Below are 7,569 nucleotides of genomic sequence, written 5' to 3' on the forward strand. Positions count from 1 at the left end.
TGGACACTGTCTTAGCAAAGAAACCAGCTAAGCAACAACCATTGCTTTAAAACTAGCTCCCACTCCCTCCCAGAGCCTGGCATAGAACCCAGGAGTCCTGGCTCCCAGCCCCCCACTCTAATGCACTAGATGCTTGGCCAGCAGCTCATCTATTGAGGCATGGCCCCGTGAAGAGGAAGGGCCTGTATTTTGCTCAAATCCTTTCCTGAGAGGGGGCTGCACCATGACCCAGAGATAACCCAGCACTGTTAGCTCACAACAAAGGCTGAGACACAAATGATGCAACTCCCAGCCAAGGAGTGGGGGGTCTTGTGGATTAGAGCAGGGGGGCTGGAGCCAGGACTTCTAGGTTCTGTCCCCACCTCTGGGAGATGAGTGGGATCTAATGGGCTAGTGCATGGGACAGTGGGAGTGAGGACCCTGGGTTCTGTCCCCAGCTCTGGGAAGGGTTGGGGTCTAGGGGTTAGAGCAGGTCAATAGCTGTGAGAGGTCCTGTGCTATCTACATGTTGTGGGTACATCCCTGCATGAGACAACTCATGCAAAATGCTGCTCCTTCCTGTCCTAGATAAAATCTCAGTCACACCCAGCCCTCCCCAGAGTGTTCGTTACACAGGCCCCATCCTCAGAACTGGGACCCTGAGATCCCCGATGGGAACCGAACGCTACTGGGGAAAAAACAGCCCCCAATGGCACGGTACACAAGACCAAGGCTGAATTCTGAGAAGAGTGAAGTCTAGTGGTTGGGGGGGTAGGGACTGGGATCCAGGATTCCTGGGTACTATCATAGGCTGGGGAGGGAAGTGGGTTCTAGTGGTTAGAGCAGATCTGTGTGGGGAGTCAGAAACCAGTGGTTCTATTTCCAGTTCTGAGAGGGGAATGGGGTCCAAAGGGTTAGATTGGCGGGGCTGGGAGTCAGGACTCCTGGGTTCTGGCCGTAGCTCTGGGCGGGGAGAGGAGTGTACTGAGTTAGATTGGCGGGTACAGGTGCTGGGGCCCAGGGTTCTGGTTCTACCCTGTGTGTGGCTGTAGCCTAATCGGTTTGTGCAGGGAAGAGAATGAAATGCCGTGTTTCTCACTGCTAGGGCACGGGCTGCACACGTCTGTCTCTCTCTTCCCCTTCCCCTTTTCTGTCTCCTCCAATCTCCTTTGTGTTCTTCCTGCTCCTCCTTAGGGTCTCATGGCCCCTCCGCCTTCCCGACCAGCCTGGCCCCTCATGCCCCCTCTGCCTTCCTGACCGGCCCGGCCTCTCACGGCTCCTCCGCCTTCCCAGCTCCTCATGGTCCCTCTGCTTTCTCCACCTTCCAGGCCTGTGACGTTGTACTCTATATGATTTTATGAAAATATGCTAATGAGTGTGAATATAATGTAACTGGAATATGCTTCATGCAAAAGGTCTCTTGTATCATTACAAAGCTTATAATCTACTGAGTTTGGTCATCTTATTTCTATAAATGTATCACTCTTGCATCTGTAACTAGAAATATCAAATATAATTCTGAGGGCCTATTGTAGTTAGGAATACCTGAGCATGCAAAGTGTGGGCCATTAATGGTGGTTTGGAATCTTGATGGCTCCCATCAACCAGGACAATTGACTGTGGATGGCTCTGTTTGCTTGCAGGCCTTCCTGTGAGTCAGGCTGGGAGGAATGTGGGCTTGGGGTCTTACAGTGACATGTGATCATGTCACCTGAACTGGAATCCATCTTTACCTGGTGCTTTTCCATTTAGAAGGAGGGGTGGGAACCCAGAGAGGGACAAAGGATTCCCGCCTTGTACAAAAGATATATAAGGAGGTGGAACAGAACAAAGGAGGCTGCAATCATGAGAAATATCTTAGCTACCACCTGAGCTACAACAAGGGCTGTACTAGGGGAAAGGATTGGGCCCAGACTAGGAAGGTGTCTAGTCTGTGATAGAAGCTTATTGAAACATCTGAGGTTGAGATTTTATCTGTATTCCGTTTTCTTACTGTGCTAGACTTAGACTTGTGTGTTTTATTTTATTTTGCTTGGTAATTCACTTTGTTCTGTCTGTTATTACTTGGAACCACTTAAATCCTACTTTTGGTATTTAATAAAATCACTTTTTACTTATTAATTAACCCAGAGTATGTATTAATACCTGGGGGGCGGGGGGTGGGGGCAAACAGCTGTACATCTCTCTCTATCAGTGTTTATAGAGGGCGAAAAAATTCTGAGTTTACCTTGTATAAGCTTTATACACGGTAAAATGGATTTATTTGGGGTTTGGACCTCATTGGGAGCTGGGCATCTGAGTGTTGGAGACAGGAACCCTTCTTAAGCTGTTTTCAGTTAAGCCTGCAGTTTTGGGGGACGTGGTTCAGACCTGGGTCTGGGGTTGTAGCAGGCTGGCGGGTCTGGCTCAAACCAGGCAGGGCACTGAAGTCCCAAACTGTCAGGGGAAACACGCTCAGGGGTAGTCTCAGCACATCAGTTGGCAGTTCTCAAGGGGGTTTCTGTGATCCAATCTGTCACACGGCCCCTCATGGCCCCCCACCTTCCCAGGCAGCCCAGCCCTCACTGCGCCTCCACCTTATCAGCCAGCTCAGCAGCCAATGGGAGCAACCCCCAGCCGGTCAGGAAGAGAAGTCAAGTGGCAGCTGTGTGACGAACTGGGACTGTTCTTACTGTGGTCTTTGAATGCTGACGGGAGTGTGGCTAGGATAGTCTGCATTGGGGGATGGGAGACTGACCGACGGAGAATACCTGAGCATGTAACATGAGAATCCAAGAAGGGGTTAGAGGCCAGGTGACACCTTTGCCTGGGAAACTGAACAAAGGCTGGGGAGAGAGTTTCAGGAGCTGGCTGGTGGAATGGCTGGGAGGCAGACAGGGCTCTGACCTCCCAAGGGGGCTGTGGGACCCTGGGACCCCAAGATGAACCTAACTCGGGGGGGGGATCCTGTTGTCTGTGCCTGCAAGACCTGTCTTGGACTGTGTTCCTGTCGTCTAAATAAACCTTCTGCTTTACTGGCTGGCTGAGAGTCATGGTGAATCGCAGGAAGCCGGGAGTGAAGGGTCTTGTGTCCCCCCACACTCCATGACAACTGTTGGCAGCGCTGGGATGTACTGAACCCCATGGACAGCGCTTCCTGCAGTAAGTGACTGGGGAACAGTAAAACGAAGGGGGATCGATGGGGACCAGGTGGGCTGAAGAGTCAGAGAGAGACAGTTCAGGGGGCGATTGACCCCTGGGGGTGTGTGACCAGAGAGAAGGACTGTTGCAGTAACAGGGTACCCCGGGGAGTCGCAGCGAGCGGTCCCGGGGCAGAGGAGTCTGCAGCTCGACCCTGGCAGAGAGGTGGTGACCTGAAGAGGGGCTGGCACACTAGGGGTCCCCCTGGAACGGTGGAAAGCAGAGAGCGCAGGCCAGCGAGTGGCCAGCAGGAGGATGTATGCTAAACGCCTCAAGAGTGACCTGGTGGAGCTGTGCAGGCAGAGGGGGCTGCGCATTGGGAGGTCCACCAAAGAACAGCTAATTGACCAGCTGGAGGAGAGGGATCGCTTGGATGAACCGAGCTCTGTCCCTGAGGGAAGCCGCCCGGCGGATGCAGCGTGGGCCCCGGGGCCTGACATGGCTGGGAGGGGTCAGACTGCTGCCAAGGACATCCCGAGACCCTGCCTACCTATACCTAGGGGAGGGGTTGGGGGAAGCCCAGCGAATACTGAGGGCACCCTGACCCCGGCGGCCAGCAGGGGATCGTCCCGGCGGAGCTCCCCGTCCCGGGAGCGGATGCGACTGGAATATGACAGGGAGCTGAGACTGAAAGAGATCGAGTTAAGGCAGCAAGAACTGAAGCAGGAGCAGGAAGAGAAGGAGAAACAACGTCAGCATGAGCGGGACCAACGTCAGCATGAGGAGAACCAACGTCAGCATGAGCTGGAACTGGCCAGCCTGAGGAGCAGTGGGGCCCCGGCTGCGGTGAGTGAGGGGAGACCCAAGACTGCAAAGAGCTTTGATCAGTGCTTCCTGGCCCAGTGTAAGGAGGGGGAGGACATGGATACCTTCCTGACGGCCTTTGAGAATACCTGCGAGCTGCTCCACGTTGACCCTGCAGACAGGCTCCAGTTTCTCATCCCCTCACTGGACTCCACAGCCAGGGAGGTGTACAGCCGACTGAAAGGGGTGGAGACAGGGGACTACGAACTGTTCAAAAAAGCCCTGCTCCGTGAGTTTGGGCTGACCCCTGAGATGTACCGGACAAGGTTCCGGAGTCAGCGTAAAACCTGTGAGGTCACATACCTACAACTAGCCAACCGGGAGCAGGGGTATGCCCGCAAGTGGACAGCTGGGGCCCAAACTAAAGAAGACCTGCTTGACCTAGTCGTACTGGAGCACATGTATGAGCAGTGCCCATCCGACCTGAGGCGATGGTTGATGGACCAAAAGCCAGAGAACCCGCAGCACGCAGGCCAGTTGGCCGACGAGTTTGTGAACAGTCGGGCAGGGGATAACAGGGAGGAGTCCCAAAGGAGCAGGCCCGCCACAATGCAGAGAGAGAGTCACCATGGGACCTCCCAGAGGGGAAATATGGAGAACCCCCACCAAAGGGAAACATCCAACGTCAGGTCCACCCGAACCACTCGAGGGGACCCACGGGACATGGGCTGCTATCACTGTGGCCAAAGAGGCCACATAAGGGCCCAGTGCCTCAGGCTCAGGGACAGACTGAGCGGACCCAACCCACAGAGGGTTGACTGGGTAGAGACCCAGTTGGACGAGGGGCAGCATTCCCAGGCCAGGGGGGCTGGCAGCGTACCACCTGCTAAGGAGGGAGGAGAGCTCCAGGCCAGCTCCTCTGGGGGGCTGGATGGTCCAGACTCAGGGTTTTCAGTTTACAGGGTGGGCGTGGGGCTGCCCCTCTGGGGAGAGTGCCTTGTTCTTCTGGAGGTGGATGGGAGGAAGGTCAATGGATACTGGGATATGGGTGCAGAGGTGACGCTGGCCCGGCCTGAGGTGGTGGCCCCAGATCTGGTGGTGCCCGACACCTACCTGACCCTGATGGGGGTGGGTGAGACCCCATTCAAGGTGCCTGTGGCGAGGGTACACCTGAAGTGGGGGGCCAAGGAGGACCCCAAGGATGTGGGGGTGCACCACCATTTGCCCACTGAGGTGTTGATCGGGGGGGACCTGGAGGACTGGCCAAGCAACCCCCAGGGTGCCCTGGTTGTGACCCGTAGTCAGAGCCGGCGAGGGGCACGGCGCCCTGGCCTTGGGGAGGGTGCCTTGCCCAAGGCGCAGGACCCTAACCTGGTGGGGGGGGAACACCCAGGGACACGGCTCAGGGGGGCTGCGGCTTCAGACCCAGCCGGCGAGAGAGAGCAGGTGGCCATCCCTGTCCCAGCTGCTGAGTTCCAGGCCGAGTTGCAGAAAGATCCCTCCTTGCGGAAGATAAGGGACCTGGCCGACCTCAGTGTGGTACAGACCATGGGAAGAGGTGGCCAGAAAAGGTTCCTGTGGGAGAAAGGGTTCCTGTACCGAGAATGGGCTCCCTCAGGGAAAATGGAGTCGGGGGAATCAGGAGACAGCTGGTGGTACCCCAGAAGTATCGCTGCCAGCTGCTGTACCGGGCCCATGACAGTCCCCTCTCAGGGCACCAGGGAACCTGGTGTACCGAACAGAGGCTGCTACGAAACTTTTACTAGCCTGGGGTCTTTATTACTGTCCGACAGTACTGCCGATCCTGTGACCCCTGTCAGAGGGTGAGGAAGGCCTGGGACAAGGGGAAAATGGCCTTAGGACTCTTGCCCAGCATAGAGGAGCCTTTCCAGAGGGTGGCCAGGGTAAAAAGGGGGGCTCTGAACCAAGAGAGCCCGAATCACCGACCTCCAGACTGGAACGCTGGGAGAAGACCCCAGCCCAGTTGGAACCCCAGGGGTATTGAGGTGGGGAAAAGGCAAGGGCCGCATAAACGTTCTCACATGTGAACTATGAGTGTCATCGAGCACCCCCGACCTAAGGGGGGGCGTGAAACTGGAAGGGCCTGGTGTAATTCTCACCAAGGAATGGGAGGGATGTTGGAGCATCCATGGGAATGTGGGTAGGTTCGAACTTCCCCAGGTCACTGGGTAAAGTGACCCTGCTCAGTTCGGTCTTGAAGGGGGGAGAGATGTGACGAACTGGGACTGTTCTAACTGTGGTCTTTGAATGCTGACAGGGGAGTGTGGCTAGGATAGTCTGCATTGGGGGATGGGAGACTGACCGAGGGAGAATACCTGAGCATGTAACATGAGAATCCAAGAAGGGGTTAGAGGCCAGGTGACACCTTTGCCCGGGAAACTGAACAAAGGCTGGGGAGAGAGTTTCAGGAGCTGGCTGGTGGAATGGCTGGGAGGCAGACAGGGCTCTGACCTCCCAAGGGGGCTGTGGGGCCCTGGGACCCCAAGATGGACATAACTGGGGGGGATCCTGTTGTCTGTGCCTGCAAGACCTGTCTTGGACTGTGTTCCTGTCGTCTAAATAAACCTTCTGCTTTATTGGCTGGCTGAGAGTCATGGTGAATCGCAGGAAGCCGGGGGTGCAGGGCCTTGTGTCCCCCCACACTCCGTGACAAGCTGCGTGTGGCAACCCCTGCTGGGGGTGGCTGGCTGGGGGTTCTGGGGATGAGGATGAGGATGATGATGACCTCCCCCTTGTCCTTCCATCTGGTGCTCACCTACCTGCTCACATCCTGCTTTATAACTCTGTTCACATCTACCTCTGCCTGGATTTCCTCTGGGTCTTCGGCATGGCCATGTATGAGCTCCTCAATGCCTGCCTCTCCCTGGGCATGTTTGCTGCCATCTTCTTCCTCACCAGCCAGGACCGCTGCACTCTCCCTTGCCGCCCCGTCTGGTTCTGGCATCACAGTACCATGGCTCGGGCTAGAAAGCTGGTCGCAGGCGTGTAGCTGGTCTCCTTCACCCTTAGCGCTCCCTAACTGGGCTTTCAGGATCTCCTGGAGATGGAGGGGGCATGGTCACCTGCACCAATAGTTAAACCTTCTCCAGAGACGGGGATGGAGCCATGATGCAGGCCTGGAGGAGACGTCTCCATCCAGTCCTGTTCAGGGTGCAGTTCCTGCTGCGCCTCCTGTTGCCACTCTGCACCAGCGTGGGATGCCGGGGCTGGACAGGGCTGGAAATGAAGAAGAAGTGGTTGGCGAGGAGCAGGAAGCCTTCCAAAGTCATGGTGACTGCGGTGGTTTCGTTCTTTGTCTGCTGGCTGCCCGACCATCTCTACCATGGCCTGCTGCTCTACAAGAATGCGGTGCCGGTGTCCGTCACGAGCGCCCGAAAGTGCCTGGAGTTAGTGAGCATTGGAAACTTGTCATCCTACCTGTTCCTTCATCCCTGACGGTTCTGAAACCTGATGGGTTCCAGATACCTCAATGTTTATAAACAGAGCAGTGTCCTTGGGATTCCAGATTCCTTGTTATCGACAGAATCCCATGTCTTCTAGGTCTCTCAATTTTTTCAAAGGGTTCTGGAGCACTAGCTGGCTCCAGAGTCTCATTTGTTTTTGGTCTCTCAACATTATGAAACTCAATGGGTGTTTAAGGGTTCC

At 55.8% G+C, this 7,569-nt stretch overlaps 1 pseudogene; it reads left to right on the forward strand.

The window, feature by feature from the left end:
• The first annotated feature begins 6,052 nt into the window (after nucleotides 1-6,052).
• LOC113408100 lies at nucleotides 6,053-7,359 on the forward strand (annotated as a pseudogene).
• The last annotated feature ends 210 nt before the right edge of the window (nucleotides 7,360-7,569 follow it).

The sequence above is a fragment of the Terrapene carolina genome, unplaced genomic scaffold (genome assembly GCF_002925995.2).
Source record: "Terrapene carolina triunguis isolate 2854851 unplaced genomic scaffold, T_m_triunguis-2.0 Scaffold771, whole genome shotgun sequence".
Lineage (NCBI taxonomy): Eukaryota > Metazoa > Chordata > Testudines > Emydidae > Terrapene > Terrapene triunguis.